This window comes from Mixophyes fleayi, chromosome 6 (genome assembly GCF_038048845.1).
Source record: "Mixophyes fleayi isolate aMixFle1 chromosome 6, aMixFle1.hap1, whole genome shotgun sequence".
In the NCBI taxonomy this organism is placed as follows: Eukaryota; Metazoa; Chordata; class Amphibia; order Anura; family Limnodynastidae; genus Mixophyes; species Mixophyes fleayi.
In genome coordinates this window covers 201,898,197-201,914,587 of record NC_134407.1, presented here as the reverse complement: position 1 = coordinate 201,914,587, position 16,391 = coordinate 201,898,197, and the positions used below count along the sequence as shown (strand labels likewise).

Below are 16,391 nucleotides of genomic sequence, written 5' to 3'. Positions count from 1 at the left end.
TATAGGCAGTGATAGTTAAAGATCTGTTTGTACATGGTACTTTAAGGAATGTTCTTACTATAGAGATGGTGTATGACAGATGATACAGTTTATAGACCTGTTTTCTATAGGTCTATAAATCAACAAACAGTATAAATGCTGTTTGTGTAAAAAAACTCAGGCACAGACGGGGATCGAATCCATGTTAACGAGACCGACGCCTTACCACTTGGCCACTAAGCATCCATTTTGCTGGTCATATCTGGTCTTCTGACTAGACTTTTGATCGTGTAGGCAGTGTTAGGTATAGACTTGTTTGTGTATGGTACGTTAAGTAATGTACTGACTATAGAGATGGTGTATGACAGATGATACAGCAACTAGACATGTTTTCTATAGGTATATAAATGAACGTACACTATAAATCCTATTAGAGTATAAAACTTCAGGCACAGATGGGGATTGAACCCATGATCTTCGGTTTACGAGACCGACGCCTTACCACTTGGCCACTGCGCCTCAATTTTGCTGGTATTGTATTGTCGTCTGACTAGACTATTGATTGTATAGGCAGTGATAGTTAGAGATCTGTTTATACATGGTACTTTAAGGAATGTTCTGACTATAGAGATGGTGTATGACAGATGATACAGTTTATAGACCTGTTTCCTATAGGTATATAAATCAACAAACAGTATAAATGCTGTTTGAGTATAACACCTGAGGCACAGACGGGGATCGAAGCCATGTTTACGAGACCGACGCCTTACCACTTGGACACTAAGTATCCATTTTGCTGGTCATATCTGGTCGTTTGACTAGACTTTTGATTGTATAGGCAGTGGTTGGTATGGACCTGTTTGTGTATGGTACGTTAAGTAATGTACCTACTATAGAGATAATGTATGACAGATGATAAAGTAACTAGACATGTTTTCTATAGGTATATAAATGAACGTACACTATAAATCCTATTGGAGTATAAAACCTCAGGCACAGATGGGGATCGAACCCATGATCTTCGGTTTACGAGACCGACACCTTACCACTTGGCCACTGCGCCTCAATTTTGCTGGTATTGTCTTGTCGTCTGACTAGACTATTGATTGTATAGGCAGTGATAGTTAAAGATCTGTTTGTACATGGTACTTTAAGGAATGTTCTTACTATAGAGATGGTGTATGACAGATGATACAGTTTATAGACCTGTTTTCTATAGGTCTATAAATCAACAAACAGTATAAATGCTGTTTGTGTAAAAAAACTCAGGCACAGACGGGGATCGAATCCATGTTAACGAGACCGACGCCTTACCACTTGGCCACTAAGCATCCATTTTGCTGGTCATATCTGGTCTTCTGACTAGACTTTTGATCGTGTAGGCAGTGTTAGGTATAGACTTGTTTGTGTATGGTACGTTAAGTAATGTACTGACTATAGAGATGGTGTATGACAGATGATACAGCAACTAGACATGTTTTCTATAGGTATATAAATGAACGTACACTATAAATCCTATTAGAGTATAAAACTTCAGGCACAGATGGGGATTGAACCCATGATCTTCGGTTTACGAGACCGACACCTTACCACTTGGCCACTGCGCCTCAATTTTGCTGGTATTGTATTGTCGTCTGACTAGACTATTGATTGTATAGGCAGTGATAGTTAGAGATCTGTTTATACATGGTACTTTAAGGAATGTTCTGACTATAGAGATGGTGTATGACAGATGATACAGTTTATAGACCTGTTTCCTATAGGTATATAAATCAACAAACAGTATAAATGCTGTTTGAGTATAAAACCTCAGGCACAGACGGGGATCAAACACTTGTTTACGAGACCGACGCCTTACCACATGGCCACTAAGTCTTCAATTTGCTGGTGATATCTGGTCGTCTGACTAGACTTTTGATTGTATAGGCAGTGGTAGGTATGGACCTGTTTGTGTATGGTACGTTAAGTAATGTACTGACTATAGAGATAATGTATGACAGATGATAAAGTAACTAGACATGTTTTCTATAGGTATATAAATGAACGTACACTATAAATCCTATTAGAGTATAAAATCTCAGGCACAGATGGGGATTGAACCCATGATATTTGGTTTACGAGACTGACGCCTTACCACTTGGCCACTGCCCCTCAATTTTGCTGGTATTGTCTTGTCGTCTGACTAGACTATTGATTGTATAGGCAGTGATAGTTAAAGATCTGTTTGTACATGGTACTTTAAAGAATGTTCTGACTATAGAGATGGTGTATGACAGATGATACAGTTTATAGACATGTTTTCTTTAGGTATATAAATGAACAAACAGTATAAATGCTGTTTGAGTATAACACCTGAGGCACAGACGGGGATCGAAGCCATGTTTACGAGACCGACGCCTTACCAGTTGGACACTAAGTATCCATTTTGCTGGTCATATCTGGTCGTTTGACTAGACTTTTGATTGTATAGGCAGTGGTTGGTATGGACCTGTTTGTGTATGGTACGTTAAGTAATGTACCTACTATAGAGATAATGTATGACAGATGATAAAGTAACTAGACATGTTTTCTATAGGTATATAAATGAACGTACACTATAAATCCTATTGGAGTATAAAACCTCAAGCACAGATGGGGATCGAACCCATGATCTTCGGTTTACGAGACCGACACCTTACCACTTGGCCACTGCGCCTCAATTTTGCTGGTATTGTCTTGTCGTCTGACTAGACTATTGATTGTATAGGCAGTGATAGTTAAAGATCTGTTTGTACATGGTACTTTAAGGAATGTTCTTACTATAGAGATGGTGTATGACAGATGATACAGTTTATAGACCTGTTTTCTATAGGTCTATAAATCAACAAACAGTATAAATGCTGTTTGTGTAAAAAAACTCAGGCACAGACGGGGATCGAATCCATGTTAACGAGACCGACGCCTTACCACTTGGCCACTAAGCATCCATTTTGCTGGTCATATCTGGTCTTCTGACTAGACTTTTGATCGTGTAGGCAGTGTTAGGTATAGACTTGTTTGTGTATGGTACATTAAGTAATGTACTGACTATAGAGATGGTGTATGACAGATGATACAGCAACTAGACATGTTTTCTATAGGTATATAAATGAACGTACACTATAAATCCTATTAGAGTATAAAACTTCAGGCACAGATGGGGATTGAACCCATGATCTTCGGTTTACGAGACCGACGCCTTACCACTTGGCCACTGCGCCTCAATTTTGCTGGTATTGTATTGTCGTCTGACTAGACTATTGATTGTATAGGCAGTGATAGTTAGAGATCTGTTTATACATGGTACTTTAAGGAATGTTCTGACTATAGAGATGGTGTATGACAGATGATACAGTTTATAGACCTGTTTCCTATAGGTATATAAATCAACAAACAGTATAAATGCTGTTTGAGTATAAAACCTCAGGCACAGACGGGGATCGAACCCTTGTTTACGAGACTGACGCCTTACCACTTGGCCACTAAGTCTCCAATTTGCTGGTGATATCTGGTCGTCTGACTAGACTTTTGATTGTATAGGCAGTGGTAGGTATGGACCTGTTTGTGTATGGTACGTTAAGTAATGTACTGACTATAGAGATGGTGTATGACAGATGATACAGCAACTAGACATGTTTTCTATAGGTATATAAATGAATGTACACTATAAATCCTATTGGAGTATAAAACCTCAGGCACAGATGGGGATCAAACCCATGATCTTCGGTTTACGAGACCGACGCCTTACCACTTGGCCACTGCGCCTCAATTTTTCTGGTATTGTCTTGTCGTCTGACTAGACTATTGATTGTATAGGCAGTGATAGTTAAAGATCTGTTTGTACATGGTACTTTAAAGAATGTTCTGACTATAGAGATGGTGTATGACAGATGATACAGTTTATAGACATGTTTTCTTTAGGTATATAAATGAACAAACAGTATAAATGCTGTTTGAGTATAACACCTGAGGCACAGACGGGGATCGAAGCCATGTTTACGAGACCGACGCCTTACCACTTGGACACTAAGTATCCATTTTGCTGGTCATATCTGGTCGTTTGACTAGACTTTTGATTGTATAGGCAGTGGTTGGTATGGACCTGTTTGTGTATGGTACGTTAAGTAATGTACCTACTATAGAGATAATGTATGACAGATGATAAAGTAACTAGACATGTTTTCTATAGGTATATAAATGAATGTACACTATAAATCCTATTGGAGTATAAAACCTCAGGCACAGATGGGGATTGAACCCATGATCTTCGGTTTACGAGACCGACGCCTTACCACTTGGCCACTGCGCCTCAATTTTGCTGGTATTGTATTGTCGTCTGACTAGACTATTGATTGTATAGGCAGTGATAGTTAGAGATCTGTTTATACATGGTACTTTAAGGAATGTTCTGACTATAGAGATGGTGTATGACAGATGATACAGTTTATAGACCTGTTTCCTATAGGTATATAAATCAACAAACAGTATAAATGCTGTTTGAGTATAAAACCTCAGGCACAGACGGGGATCGAACCCTTGTTTACGAGACCGACGCCTTACCACTTGGCCACTAAGTCTCCAATTTGCTGGTGATATCTGGTCGTCTGACTAGACTTTTGATTGTATAGGCAGTGGTAGGTATGGACCTGTTTGTGTATGGTACGTTAAGTAATGTACTGACTATAGAGATGGTGTATGACAGATGATACAGCAACTAGACATGTTTTCTATAGGTATATAAATGAATGTACACTATAAATCCTATTGGAGTATAAAACCTCAGGCACAGATGGGGATCAAACCCATGATCTTCGGTTTACGAGACCGACGCCTTACCACTTGGCCACTGCGCCTCAATTTTTCTGGTATTGTCTTGTCGTCTGACTAGACTATTGATTGTATAGGCAGTGATAGTTAAAGATCTGTTTGTACATGGTACTTTAAAGAATGTTCTGACTATAGAGATGGTGTATGACAGATGATACAGTTTATAGACATGTTTTCTTTAGGTATATAAATGAACAAACAGTATAAATGCTGTTTGAGTATAACACCTGAGGCACAGACGGGGATCGAAGCCATGTTTACGAGACCGACGCCTTACCACTTGGACACTAAGTATCCATTTTGCTGGTCATATCTGGTCGTTTGACTAGACTTTTGATTGTATAGGCAGTGGTTGGTATGGACCTGTTTGTGTATGGTACGTTAAGTAATGTACCTACTATAGAGATAATGTATGACAGATGATAAAGTAACTAGACATGTTTTCTATAGGTATATAAATGAATGTACACTATAAATCCTATTGGAGTATAAAACCTCAGGCACAGATGGGGATTGAACCCATGATCTTCGGTTTACGAGACCGACGCCTTACCACTTGGCCACTGCGCCTCAATTTTGCTGGTATTGTATTGTCGTCTGACTAGACTATTGATTGTATAGGCAGTGATAGTTAGAGATCTGTTTATACATGGTACTTTAAGGAATGTTCTGACTATAGAGATGGTGTATGACAGATGATACAGTTTATAGACCTGTTTCCTATAGGTATATAAATCAACAAACAGTATAAATGCTGTTTGAGTATAAAACCTCAGGCACAGACGGGGATCGAACCCTTGTTTACGAGACCGACGCCTTACCACTTGGCCACTAAGTCTCCAATTTGCTGGTGATATCTGGTCGTCTGACTAGACTTTTGATTGTATAGGCAGTGGTAGGTATGGACCTGTTTGTGTATGGTACGTTAAGTAATGTACTGACTATAGAGATGGTGTATGACAGATGATACAGCAACTAGACATGTTTTCTATAGGTATATAAATGAATGTACACTATAAATCCTATTGGAGTATAAAACCTCAGGCACAGATGGGGATCAAACCCATGATCTTCGGTTTACGAGACCGACGCCTTACCACTTGGCCACTGCGCCTCAATTTTTCTGGTATTGTCTTGTCGTCTGACTAGACTATTGATTGTATAGGCAGTGATAGTTAAAGATCTGTTTGTACATGGTACTTTAAAGAATGTTCTGACTATAGAGATGGTGTATGACAGATGATACAGTTTATAGACCTGTTTTCTATAGATATATAAATCAACAAACAGTATAAATGCTGTTTGAGTATAAAACCTCAGGCACAGACGGGGATCGAACCCTTGTTTACGAGACCGACGCCTTACCACTTGGCCACTAAGTCTCCAATTTGCTGGTGATATCTGGTCGTCTGACTAGACTTTTGATTGTATAGGCAGTGGTAGGTATGGACCTGTTTGTGTATGGTACGTTAAGTAATGTACTGACTATAGAGATGGTGTATGACAGATGATACAGCAACTAGACATGTTTTCTATAGGTATATAAATGAACGTACACTATAAATCCTATTGGAGTATAAAACCTCAGGCACAGATGGGGATCGAACCCATGATCTTCGGTTTACGAGACCGACGCCTTACCACTTGGCCACTGCGCCTCAATTTTTCTGGTATTGTCTTGTCGTCTGACTAGACTATTGATTGTATAGGCAGTGATAGTTAAAGATCTGTTTGTACATGGTACTTTAAAGAATGTTCTGACTATAGAGATGGTGTATGACAGATGATACAGTTTATAGACCTGTTTCCTATAGGTATATAAATCAACAAACAGTATAAATGCTGTTTGAGTATAAAACCTCAGGCACAGACATGGATCGAACACTTGTTTACGAGACCGACGCCTTACCACATGGCCACTAAGTCTCCAATTTGCTGGTGATATCTGGTCGTCTGACTAGACTTTTGATTGGCAGTGGTAGGTATGGACCTGTTTGTGTATGGTACGTTAAGTAATGTACTGACTATAGAGATAATGTATGACAGATGATAAAGTAACTAGACATGTTTTCTATAGGTATATAAATGAATGTACACTATCAATCCTATTAGAGTATAAAATCTCAGGCACAGATGGGGATTGAACGCATGATCTTTGGTTTACGAGACCGACACCTTACCACTTGGCCACTGCGCCTCAATTTTGCTGGTTTTGTCTTGTCGTCTGACTAGACTATTGATTGTATTGGCAGTGGTAGTTAAAGATCTGTTTGTGCATGGTACGTTAAGGAATGTTCTGACTATAGAGATGGTGTATGACAGATGATACAGTTTATAGACATGTTTTCTTTAGGTATATAAATCAACAAACAGTATAAATCCTGTTTGTGTAAAAAAACTCAGGCACAGACGGGGATCGAATCCATGTTAACGAGACCGACGCCTTACCACTTGGCCACTAAGCATCCATTTTGCTGGTCATATCTGGTCTTCTGACTAGACTTTTGATCGTATAGGCAGTGTTAGGTATAGACTTGTTTGTGTATGGTACGTTAAGTAATGTACTGACTATAGAGATGGTGTATGACAGATGATACAGCAACTAGACATGTTTTCTATAGGTATATAAATGAACGTACACTATAAATCCTACTGGAGTATAAAACCTCAGGCACAGATGGGGATCGAACCCATGATCTTCAGTTTACGAGACCGACACCTTACCACTTGGCCACTGCGCCTCAATTTTGCTGGTATTGTCTTGTCGTCTGACTAGACTATTGATTGTATAGGCAGTGATAGTTAAAGATCTGTTTGTACATGGTACTTTAAAGAATGTTCTGACTATAGAGATGGTGTATGACAGATGATACAGTTTATAGACATGTTTTCTTTAGGTATATAAATGAACAAACAGTATAAATGCTGTTTGTGTAAAAAAACTCAGGCACAGACGGGGATCGAATCCATGTTAACGAGACCGACGCCTCACCACTTGTCCACTGCGCCTCCATTTTGCTGGTTGTGTCTTGTCGTCTGACTAGACTATTGTATAGGCAGTGATAGTTAAAGATCTGTTTGTGCATGGTACGTTAAGGAATGTTCTGACTATAGAGATGGTGTATGACATATGATACAGTTTATAGACCTGTTTTCTATAGATATATAAATCAACAAACAGTATAAATGCTGTTTGAGTATAAAACCTCAGGCACAGACGGGGATCGAACCCTTGTTTACGAGACCACTTGGCCACTAAGTCTCCAATTTGCTGGTGATATCTGGTCGTCTGACTAGACTTTTGATTGTATAGGCAGTGGTAGGTATGGACCTGTTTGTGTATGGTACGTTAAGTAATGTACTGACTATAGAGATGGTGTATGACAGATGATACAGCAACTAGACATGATTTCTATAGGTATATAAATGAATGTACACTATAAATCCTATTGGAGTATAAAACCTCAGGCACAGATGGGGATCGAACCCATGATCTTCGGTTTACGAGACCGACACCTTACCACTTGGCCACTGCGCCTCAATTTTGCTGGTATTGTCTTGTCGTCTGACTAGACTATTGATTGTATAGGCAGTGATAGTTAAAGATCTGTTTGTGTATGGTACGTTAAGGAATGTTCTGACTATAGAGATGGTGTATAACAGATGATACAGTTTATAGACATATTTTCTTTAGGTATATAAATCAACAAACAGTATAAATCCTGTTTGTGTAAAAAAACTCAGGCACAGACGGGGATCGAATCCATGTTAACGAGACCGACGCCTTACCACTTGGCCACTAAGCATCCATTTTGCTGGTCATATTTGGTCTTCTGACTAGACTTTTGATCGTCTAGGCAGTGTTAGGTATAGACTTGTTTGTGTATGGTACGGTAAGTAATGTACTGACTATAGAGATGGTGTATGACAGATGATACAGCAACTAGACATGTTTTCTATAGGTATATAAATGAACGTACACTATAAATCCTATTAGAGTATAAAACTTCAGGCACAGATGGGGAGTGAACCCATGATCTGTGGTTTACGAGACCGACGCCTTACCACTTGGCCACTGCGCCTCAATTTTGCTGGTGTTGTCTTGTCGTCTGACTAGACTATTGATTGTATAGGCAGTGATAGTTAAAGATCTGTTTGTGCATGGTACGTTAAGGAATGTTCTGACTATAGAGATGGTGTATGACAGATGATACAGTTTATAGACCTGTTTTCTATAGATATATAAATCAACAAACAGTATAAATGCTGTTTGAGTATAAAACCTCAGGCACAGACGGGGATCGAACCCTTGTTTACGAGACCGACGCCTTACCACTTGGCCAGTAAGTCTCCAATTTGCTGGTGATATCTGGTCGTCTGACTAGACTTTTGATTGTATAGGCAGTGGTAGGTATGGACCTGTTTGTGTATGGTACGTTAAGTAATGTACTGACTATAGAGATGGTGTATGACAGATGATACAGCAACTAGACATGTTTTCTATAGGTATATAAATGAACGTACACTATAAATCCTATTGGAGTATAAAACCTCAGGCACAGATGGGGATCGAACCCATGATCTTCGGTTTACGAGATCGACACCTTACCACTTGGCCACTGCGCCTCAATTTTGCTGGTATTGTCTTGTCGTCTGACTAGACTATTGATTGTATAGGCAGTGATAGTTAAAGATCTGTTTGTACATGGTACTTTAAGGAATGTTCTTACTATAGAGATGGTGTATGACAGATGATACAGTTTATAGACCTGTTTTCTATAGGTCTATAAATCAACAAACAGTATAAATGCTGTTTGTGTAAAAAAACTCAGGCACAGACGGGGATCAAATCCATGTTAACGAGACCGACGCCTTACCACTTGGCCACTAAGCATCCATTTTGCTGGTCATATCTGGTCTTCTGACTAGACTTTTGATCGTATAGGCAGTGTTAGGTATAGACTTGTTTGTGTATGGTACGTTAAGTAATGTACTGACTATAGAGATGGTGTATGACAGATGATACAGCAACTAGACATGTTTTCTATAGGTATATAAATGAACGTACACTATAAATTCTATTGGAGTATAAAACTTCAGGCACAGATGGGGATTGAACCCATGATCTTCGGTTTACGAGACCGACGTCTTACCACTTGGCCACTGCGCCTCAATTTTGCTGGTATTGTCTTGTCGTCTGACTAGACTATTGATTGTATAGGCAGTGATAGTTAAAGATCTGTTTGTGCATGGTACGTTAAGGAATGTTCTGACTATAGAGATGGTGTATGACAGATGATACAGTTTATAGACCTGTTTTCTATAGATATATAAATCAACAAACAGTATAAATGCTGTTTGAGTATAAAACCTCAGGCACAGACGGGGATCGAACCCTTGTTTACGAGACCGACGCCTTACCACTTGGCCACTAAGTCTCCAATTTGCTGGTGATATCTGGTTGTTTGACTAGACTTTTAATTGTATAGGCAGTGGTTGGTATAGACCTGTTTGTGTATGGTACGTTAAGTAATGTATTGCTGGTTTTGTCTTGTCGTCTGACTAGACTATTGATTGTATAGGCAGTGATAGTTAAAGATCTGTTTGTGCATGGTACGTTAAGGAATGTTCTGACTATAGAGATGGTGTATGACAGATGATACAGTTTATAGTCCTGTTTTCTATAGGTATATAAATCAACAAACAGTATAAATGCTGTTTGAGTATAAAACCTCAGGCACAGACGGGGATCGAACCCTTGTTTACGAGACCGACGCCTTACCACTTGGCCACCAAGTCTCCAATTTGCTGGTAATATCTGGTCATCTGACTAGACTTTTGATTGTATAGGCAGTGGTAGGTATGGACCTGTTTGTGTATGGTACTTTAAGTAATGTACTGACTATAGAGATAATGTATGACAGATGATAAAGTAACTAGACATATTTTCTATAGGTATATAAATGAACGTACACTATAAATCCTATTGGAGTATAAAACCTCAGGCACAGATGGGGATCGAACCCATGATCTTTGGTTTACGAGAGCGACACCTTACCACTCGGCCACTGCGCCTCAATATTGCTGGTATTGTCTTGTCGTCTGACTAGACTATTGATTGTATAGGCAGTGATAGTTAAAGATCTGTTTGTACATGGTACTTTAAGGAATGTTCTTACTATAGAGATGGTGTATGACAGATGATACAGTTTATAGACCTGTTTTCTATAGGTCTATAAATCAACAAACAGTATAAATGCTGTTTGTGTAAAAAAACTCAGGCACAGACGGGGATCGAATCCATGTTAACGAGACCGACGCCTTACCACTTGGCCACTAAGCATCCATTTTGCTGGTCATATCTGGTCTTCTGACTAGACTTTTGATCGTATAGGCAGTGTTAGGTATAGACTTGTTTGTGTATGGTACGTTAAGTAATGTACTGACTATAGAGATGGTGTATGACAGATGATACAGCAACTAGACATGTTTTCTATAGGTATATAAATAAACGTACACTATAAATCCTATTAGAGTATAAAACTTCAGGCACAGATGGGGATTGAACCCATGATCTTCGGTTTACGAGACCGACGCCTTACCACTTGGCCACTGCGCCTCAATTTTGCTGGTATTGTCTTGTCGTCTGACTAGACTATTGATTGTATAGGCAGTGATAGTTAAAGATCTGTTTGTGCATGGTACGTTAAGGAATGTTCTGACTATAGAGATGGTGTATGACAGATGATACAGTTTATAGACCTGTTTTCTATAGGTCTATAAATCAACAAACAGTATAAATGCTGTTTGTGTAAAAAAACTCAGGCACAGACGGGGATCAAATCCATGTTAACGAGACCGACGCCTTACCACTTGGCCACTAAGCATCCATTTTGCTGGTCATATCTGGTCTTCTGACTAGACTTTTGATCGTATAGGCAGTGTTAGGTATAGACTTGTTTGTGTATGGTACGTTAAGTAATGTACTGACTATAGAGATGGTGTATGACAGATGATACAGCAACTAGACATGTTTTCTATAGGTATATAAATGAACGTACACTATAAATCCTATTAGAGTATAAAACTTCAGGCACAGATGGGGATTGAACCCATGATCTTTGGTTTACGAGACCGACGCCTTACCACTTGGCCACTGCGCCTCAATTTTGCTGGTATTGTCTTGTCGTCTGACTAGACTATTGATTGTATAGGCAGTGATAGTTAAAGATCTGTTTGTGCATGGTACGTTAAGGAATGTTCTGACTATAGAGATGGTGTATGACAGATGATACAGTTTATAGACCTGTTTTCTATAGATATATAAATCAACAAACGGTATAAATGCTGTTTGAGTATAAAACCTCAGGCACAGACGGGGATCGAACCCTTGTTTACGAGACCGACGCCTTACCACTTGGCCACCAAGTCTCCAATTTGCTGGTAATATCTGGTCGTCTGACTAGACTTTTGATTGTATAGGCAGTGGTAGGTATGGACCTGTTTGTGTATGGTACGTTAAGTAATGTACTGACTATAGAGATAGTGTATGACAGATGATAAAGTAACTAGACATGTTTTCTATAGGTATATAAATGAACGTACACTATAAATCCTATTGGAGTATAAAACCTCAGGCACAGATGGGGATCAAACCCATGATCTTCGGTTTACGAGAGCGACACCTTACCACTTGGCCACTGCGCCTCAATTTTGCTGGTATTGTCTTGTCGTCTGACTAGACTATTGATTGTATAGGCAGTGATAGTTAAAGATCTGTTTGTACATGGTACTTTAAGGAATGTTCTTACTATAGAGATGGTGTATGACAGATGATACAGTTTATAGACCTGTTTTCTATAGGTATATAAATCAACAAACAGTATAAATGCTGTTTGTGTAAAAAAACTCAGGCACAGACGGGGATCGAATCCATGTTAACGAGACCGACGCCTTACCACTTGGCCACTAAGCATCCATTTTGCTGGTCATATCTGGTCTTCTGACTAGACTTTTGATCGTATAGGCAGTGTTAGGTATAGACTTGTTTGTGTATGGTACGTTAAGTAATGTACTGACTATAGAGATGGTGTATGACAGATAATACAGCAACTAGACATGTTTTCTATAGGTATATAAATGAACGTACACTATAAATCCTATTAGAGTATAAAACTTCAGGCACAGATGGGGATTGAACCCATGACCTTTGGCTTATGAAACTGACGCCTTACCACTTGGCCACTGCGCCTCAATTTTGCTGGTTTTGTCTTGTCGTCTGACTAGACTATTGATTGTATAGGCAGTGATAGTTAAAGATCTGTTTGTGCATGGTACGTTAAGGACTGTTCTTACTATAGAGATGGTGTATGACAGATGATACAGTTTATAGACCTGTTTTCTATAGATATATAAATCAACAAACAGTATAAATGCTGTTTGAGTATAAAACCTCAGGCACAGACGGGGATCGAACCCTTGTTTACGAGACCGACGCCTTACCACTTGGCCACTAAGTCTCCAATTTGCTTGTGATATCTGGTCGTCTGACTAGACTTTTGATTGTATAGGCAGTGGTAGGTATGGACCTGTTTGTGTATGGTACGTTAAGTAATGTACTGACTATAGAGATGGTGTATGACAGATGATACAGCAACTAGACATGTTTTCTATAGGTATATAAATGAACGTACACTATAAATCCTAATAGAGTATAAAATCTCAGGCACAGATGTTGATTGAACCCATGATCTTTGGTTTACGAGACCGACACCTTACCACTTGGCCACTGCGCCTCAATTTTGCTGGTTTTGTCTTGTCGTCTGACTAGACTTTTGATTGTATTGGCAGTGGTAGTTAAAGATCTGTTTGTGCATGGTACGTTAAGGAATGTTCTGACTATAGAGATGGTGTATGACAGATGATACAGTTTATAGACATATTTTCTTTAGGTATATAAATCAACAAACAGTATAAATCCTGTTTGTGTAAAAAAACTCAGGCACAGACGGGGATCGAATCCATGTTAACGAGACCGACGCCTTACCACTTGGCCACTAAGCATCCATTTTGCTGGTCATATCTGGTCTTCTGACTAGACTTTTGATCGTATAGGCAGTGTTAGGTATAGACTTGTTTGTGTATGGTACGTTAAGTAATGTACTGACTATAGAGATGGTGTATGACAGATAATACAGCAACTAGACATGTTTTCTATAGGTATATAAATGAACGTACACTATAAATCCTATTAGAGTATAAAACTTCAGGCATAGATGGGGATTGAACCCATGATCTTCGGCTTACGAAACTGACGCCTTACCACTTGGCCACTGCGCCTCAATTTTGCTGGTTTTGTCTTGTCGTCTGACTAGACTATTGATTGTATAGGCAGTGATAGTTAAAGATCTGTTTGTGCATGGTACGTTAAGGACTGTTCTTACTATAGAGATGGTGTATGACAGATGATACAGTTTATAGACCTGTTTTCTATAGATATATAAATCAACAAACAGTATAAATGCTGTTTGAGTATAAAACCTCTGGCACAGACGGGGATCGAACCCTTGTTTACGAGACCGACGCCTTACCACTTGGCCACTAAGTCTCCAATTTGCTGGTGATATCTGGTCGTCTGACTAGACTTTTGATTGTATAGGCAGTGGTAGGTATGGACCTGTTTGTGTATGGTACGTTAAGTAATGTACTGACTATAGAGATGGTGTATGACAGATGATACAGCAACTAGACATGTTTTCTATAGGTATATAAATGAACGTACACTATAAATCCTATTGGAGTATAAAACCTCAGGCACAGATGGGGATCGAACCCATGCTCTTCGGTTTACGAGACCGACACCTTACCACTTGGCCACTGCGCCTCAATTTTGCTGGTTTTGTCTTGTCGTCTGACTAGACTATTGATTGTATAGGCAGTGATAGTTAAAGATCTGTTTGTACATGGTACTTTAAAGAATGTTCTGACTATAGAGATGGTGTATGACAGATGATACAGTTTATAGACCTATTTCCTATAGGTACATAAATCAACAAACAGTATAAATGCTGTTTGAGTATAAAACCTCAGGCACAGACGGGGATCGAACCCTTGTTTACGAGACCGACGCCTTACCACTTGGCCACTAAGTCTCCAATTTGCTGGTGATATCTGGTCGTCTGACTAGACTTTTGATTGTATAGGCAGTGGTAGGTATGGACCTGTTTGTGTATGGTACGTTAAGTAATGTACTGACTATAGAGATGGTGTATGACAGATGATACAGCAACTAGACATGTTTTCTATAGGTATATAAATGAACGTACACTATAAATCCTATTAGAGTATAAAATCTCAGGCACAGATGTTGATTGAACCCATGATCTTTGGTTTACGAGACCGACACCTTACCACTTGGCCACTGCGCCTCAATTTTGCTGGTTTTGTCTTGTCGTCTGACTAGACTATTGATTGTATTGGCAGTGGTAGTTAAAGATCTGTTTGTGCATGGTACGTTAAGGAATGTTCTGACTATAGAGATGGTGTATGACAGATGATACAGTTTATAGACATATTTTCTTTAGGTATATAAATCAACAAACAGTATAAATCCTGTTTGTGTAAAAAAACTCAGGCACAGACGGGGATCGAATCCATGTTAACGAGCCCGACGCCTTACCACTTGGCCACTAAGCATCCATTTTGCTGGTCATATCTGGTCTTCTGACTAGACTTTTGATCGTATAGGCAGTGTTAGGTATAGACTTGTTTGTGTATGGTACGTTAAGTAATGTACTGACTATAGAGATGGTGTATGACAGATAATACAGCAACTAGACATGTTTTCTATAGATATATAAATCAACAAACAGTATAAATGCTGTTTGAGTATAAAACCTCAGGCACAGACGGGGATCGAACCCTTGTTTACGAGACAGACGCCTTACCACTTGGCCACTAAGTCTCCAATTTGCTGGTGATATCTGGTCGTCTGACTAGACTTTTGATTGTATAGGCAGTGGTAGGTATGGACCTGTTTGTGTATGGTACGTTAAGTAATGTACTGACTATAGAGATGGTGTATGACAGATGATACAGCAACTAGACATGTTTTCTATAGGTATATAAATGAATGTACACTATAAATCCTATTGGAGTATAAAACCTCAGGCACAGATGGGGATCGAACCCATGATCTTCGGTTTACGAGACCGACACCTTAACACTTGGCCACTGCGCCTCAATTTTGCTGGTTTTGTCTTGTCGTCTGACTAGACTATTGATTGTATTGGCAGTGGTAGTTAAAGATCTGTTTGTGCATGGTACGTTAAGGAATGTTCTGACTATAGAGATGGTGTATGACAGATGATACAGTTTATAGACATATTTTCTTTAGGTATATAAATCAACAAACAGTATAAATCCTGTTTGTGTAAAAAAACTCAGGCACAGACGGGGATCGAATCCATGTTAACGAGACCGACGCCTTACCACTTGGCCACTAAGCATCCATTTTGCTGGTCATATCTGGTCTTCTGACTAGACTTTTGATCGTATAGGCAGTGGTA

At 39.2% G+C, this 16,391-nt stretch overlaps 24 non-coding genes across 24 annotated transcripts; all 24 read right to left on the bottom strand.

The window, feature by feature from the left end:
- Window positions 1-426: 426 nt before the first annotated feature.
- On the bottom strand, window positions 427-498 carry TRNAT-CGU (transfer RNA threonine (anticodon CGU)). Its single transcript has one exon. It is a non-coding gene; the product is annotated as a tRNA-Thr (tRNA).
- A 472-nt stretch (window positions 499-970) lies between these two features.
- On the bottom strand, window positions 971-1,042 carry TRNAT-CGU (transfer RNA threonine (anticodon CGU)). Its single transcript has one exon. It is a non-coding gene; the product is annotated as a tRNA-Thr (tRNA).
- Window positions 1,043-1,514: 472 nt separating this feature from the next.
- TRNAT-CGU (transfer RNA threonine (anticodon CGU)) lies at window positions 1,515-1,586 on the bottom strand. The gene has a single exon. It is a non-coding gene; the product is annotated as a tRNA-Thr (tRNA).
- A 1,016-nt stretch (window positions 1,587-2,602) lies between these two features.
- TRNAT-CGU (transfer RNA threonine (anticodon CGU)) lies at window positions 2,603-2,674 on the bottom strand. Its single transcript has one exon. It is a non-coding gene; the product is annotated as a tRNA-Thr (tRNA).
- Window positions 2,675-3,146: 472 nt separating this feature from the next.
- Window positions 3,147-3,218, bottom strand: TRNAT-CGU (transfer RNA threonine (anticodon CGU)). Its single transcript has one exon. It is a non-coding gene; the product is annotated as a tRNA-Thr (tRNA).
- A 472-nt stretch (window positions 3,219-3,690) lies between these two features.
- On the bottom strand, window positions 3,691-3,762 carry TRNAT-CGU (transfer RNA threonine (anticodon CGU)). The gene has a single exon. It is a non-coding gene; the product is annotated as a tRNA-Thr (tRNA).
- A 472-nt stretch (window positions 3,763-4,234) lies between these two features.
- TRNAT-CGU (transfer RNA threonine (anticodon CGU)) lies at window positions 4,235-4,306 on the bottom strand. Its single transcript has one exon. It is a non-coding gene; the product is annotated as a tRNA-Thr (tRNA).
- A 472-nt stretch (window positions 4,307-4,778) lies between these two features.
- On the bottom strand, window positions 4,779-4,850 carry TRNAT-CGU (transfer RNA threonine (anticodon CGU)). The gene has a single exon. It is a non-coding gene; the product is annotated as a tRNA-Thr (tRNA).
- Window positions 4,851-5,322: 472 nt separating this feature from the next.
- Window positions 5,323-5,394, bottom strand: TRNAT-CGU (transfer RNA threonine (anticodon CGU)). Its single transcript has one exon. It is a non-coding gene; the product is annotated as a tRNA-Thr (tRNA).
- Window positions 5,395-5,866: 472 nt separating this feature from the next.
- TRNAT-CGU (transfer RNA threonine (anticodon CGU)) lies at window positions 5,867-5,938 on the bottom strand. The gene has a single exon. It is a non-coding gene; the product is annotated as a tRNA-Thr (tRNA).
- A 472-nt stretch (window positions 5,939-6,410) lies between these two features.
- Window positions 6,411-6,482, bottom strand: TRNAT-CGU (transfer RNA threonine (anticodon CGU)). Its single transcript has one exon. It is a non-coding gene; the product is annotated as a tRNA-Thr (tRNA).
- A 467-nt stretch (window positions 6,483-6,949) lies between these two features.
- Window positions 6,950-7,021, bottom strand: TRNAT-CGU (transfer RNA threonine (anticodon CGU)). Its single transcript has one exon. It is a non-coding gene; the product is annotated as a tRNA-Thr (tRNA).
- Window positions 7,022-7,493: 472 nt separating this feature from the next.
- Window positions 7,494-7,565, bottom strand: TRNAT-CGU (transfer RNA threonine (anticodon CGU)). Its single transcript has one exon. It is a non-coding gene; the product is annotated as a tRNA-Thr (tRNA).
- Window positions 7,566-8,290: 725 nt separating this feature from the next.
- Window positions 8,291-8,362, bottom strand: TRNAT-CGU (transfer RNA threonine (anticodon CGU)). Its single transcript has one exon. It is a non-coding gene; the product is annotated as a tRNA-Thr (tRNA).
- A 1,016-nt stretch (window positions 8,363-9,378) lies between these two features.
- Window positions 9,379-9,450, bottom strand: TRNAT-CGU (transfer RNA threonine (anticodon CGU)). Its single transcript has one exon. It is a non-coding gene; the product is annotated as a tRNA-Thr (tRNA).
- A 472-nt stretch (window positions 9,451-9,922) lies between these two features.
- On the bottom strand, window positions 9,923-9,994 carry TRNAT-CGU (transfer RNA threonine (anticodon CGU)). Its single transcript has one exon. It is a non-coding gene; the product is annotated as a tRNA-Thr (tRNA).
- Window positions 9,995-10,827: 833 nt separating this feature from the next.
- Window positions 10,828-10,899, bottom strand: TRNAT-CGU (transfer RNA threonine (anticodon CGU)). Its single transcript has one exon. It is a non-coding gene; the product is annotated as a tRNA-Thr (tRNA).
- Window positions 10,900-11,371: 472 nt separating this feature from the next.
- On the bottom strand, window positions 11,372-11,443 carry TRNAT-CGU (transfer RNA threonine (anticodon CGU)). Its single transcript has one exon. It is a non-coding gene; the product is annotated as a tRNA-Thr (tRNA).
- Window positions 11,444-11,915: 472 nt separating this feature from the next.
- TRNAT-CGU (transfer RNA threonine (anticodon CGU)) lies at window positions 11,916-11,987 on the bottom strand. The gene has a single exon. It is a non-coding gene; the product is annotated as a tRNA-Thr (tRNA).
- Window positions 11,988-12,459: 472 nt separating this feature from the next.
- On the bottom strand, window positions 12,460-12,531 carry TRNAT-CGU (transfer RNA threonine (anticodon CGU)). Its single transcript has one exon. It is a non-coding gene; the product is annotated as a tRNA-Thr (tRNA).
- Window positions 12,532-13,003: 472 nt separating this feature from the next.
- Window positions 13,004-13,075, bottom strand: TRNAM-CAU (transfer RNA methionine (anticodon CAU)). The gene has a single exon. It is a non-coding gene; the product is annotated as a tRNA-Met (tRNA).
- A 1,016-nt stretch (window positions 13,076-14,091) lies between these two features.
- TRNAT-CGU (transfer RNA threonine (anticodon CGU)) lies at window positions 14,092-14,163 on the bottom strand. Its single transcript has one exon. It is a non-coding gene; the product is annotated as a tRNA-Thr (tRNA).
- A 472-nt stretch (window positions 14,164-14,635) lies between these two features.
- Window positions 14,636-14,707, bottom strand: TRNAT-CGU (transfer RNA threonine (anticodon CGU)). The gene has a single exon. It is a non-coding gene; the product is annotated as a tRNA-Thr (tRNA).
- A 1,284-nt stretch (window positions 14,708-15,991) lies between these two features.
- On the bottom strand, window positions 15,992-16,063 carry TRNAT-CGU (transfer RNA threonine (anticodon CGU)). The gene has a single exon. It is a non-coding gene; the product is annotated as a tRNA-Thr (tRNA).
- Window positions 16,064-16,391: the final 328 nt, after the last annotated feature.